Genomic DNA, 1,862 nt, shown 5'->3' on the forward strand with positions numbered 1-1,862 from the left:
AGAGTGAATTCAATTCAAGAATAAGAAAGAAATGACATATTATTGGAGTGTAAAAACGACTCTGACTTGGATAATAAGAAAACATTCTAGAAGAAACAATGCCTAATTTGATACCTACAGAGTGCGCAAGAGCAAATCAGCTGAGGAGAGAAGAGTTATATGGAAAAGGATTAAAAAAAATTTTTTTTAACGTTTATTTATTGTTGAGAGACAGAGAGAGATAGAGAATGAGCAGGGGAGGAACAGACAGAGAGGGAGACAAAGAATCCAAAGCAGGCTCCAGGCTCTGAGCTGTCAGCTCAGAGCCTGATGCGGGGCTCGATCCCATGAACCATGGGGTCATGACCTGAGCCGAAGTCAGTTCCTTAACCAACTGAGCCACCCAGGTGCCCCTGGAAGAGGATGTTTTTTGAGTGGAGGTCATGTGAGACATCTTGGCTCATTCTGAGATCAAAAGCAAGTCAGTAGAATCAGAATATAGAAAGTGTTGGGCGATACTTGAAGAGCTTTCAGATGAAGTTCTGTGAATAGAGAAATTTAGGAAGAGAGAAGGAGAAAACTAAGGTCCAATTCTTCAGCAATAAAAGTACTGGTTAGCAAGACAGAGAGGAATAGATGAATGTGGCTGTATCAGTTTGGTTTTTTGCCATTCTTCTCATTAAAAGGTACAGCCTGTGGCCCCTTACCTTGAATCTGGTGACTTGCTTTTACCAATAGAATGTGGTGGAAATGTCACTGGACGATTTTCAGACCTAGACCTTGGAAGGTCTTATTGCTTCCATTTTTGTCATCTCAGAGGCCTATTCCACCAAGACTGATACCCTGATGGAAAGAAAGGCTCAGCCAACCTTAACTAGTACCAGTCATCACAGATAAGATAACCAGTTCCAGACATCACATCCAGAGATGTGAATGAGGCCAACTTGGATGTTCCAGTCTCAGCTGAGTTCCTAGTAAACACAGCTGTATAACATATTCTAGCCAACATCACATGTAAAAAAAAATCATCTAGTTAGACCAAATAACTGATAGTATTATGAGAAAGAATTGCTATGTTGTTTTAAGCCTCTGTGTTGGTTTGTTATACAGCAGTAGCTAACTGATACAGTGGAAGAAACTAAAATCTAGGAGGGGAAGAGGTAAATCAGAATCATGTAGTCTTGTGGAAGCAGAGGAAAAAGACTATTTCAACTAGGGTACAATCTATAGTGTTGAATGTAGGAAAGAATCAGACAGCATCTCACATTAAGAAATTATAGGCATTATCTGTAATGCCAATTACAAAGTGAAATATCTAAACTTGTCATTACTGTAGTCAGTTAATAAAAAGGCATTTTCTTTTTTTGGCCTACTGAATTTACCATCACTGTGAAAATTCCTTTCTCCCAAATTATAATGTCGTTTTCAAAAAGGAACACAGATAGAGCATCCTATAGCATACAGTCTTTTTCTTTATTTGCCACTCTTCATAAAGCTGGATGAAGCTTAAAGTTCTATTGATTTTCTTATCTGTTCAAGGCTGCTCAAGTTCACTCATAGCTTTCCACGAGGGTCTTAAACAAGAAATAAGCCCAACGGTCTGTGCCTTTTAAGTATCAGGTTTCTGCTTCCTATACTTACAGACCATCATGCTCATTAGCATCTGGTGCAACATCTACTAATATCTCTTTGTTTGTTTGTTTCCATCTCCCACTGATTTCAAGTTGGTATTCAACTGTGAGTCTGGTACTTAAAAAAAAAGCCTCTTGAAACGACTGAGATTAGATAAGCATTTACCCATACTCTCTACAGGGTTTTGCACCAGGACCTTGGGCACTCTTGTGTTGTGAATCTCATTTGGCTTACCAAGATCTTAATGCGCC

Source organism: Prionailurus viverrinus, chromosome C1, assembly GCF_022837055.1.
Source record: "Prionailurus viverrinus isolate Anna chromosome C1, UM_Priviv_1.0, whole genome shotgun sequence".
NCBI lineage: Eukaryota > Metazoa > Chordata > Mammalia > Carnivora > Felidae > Prionailurus > Prionailurus viverrinus.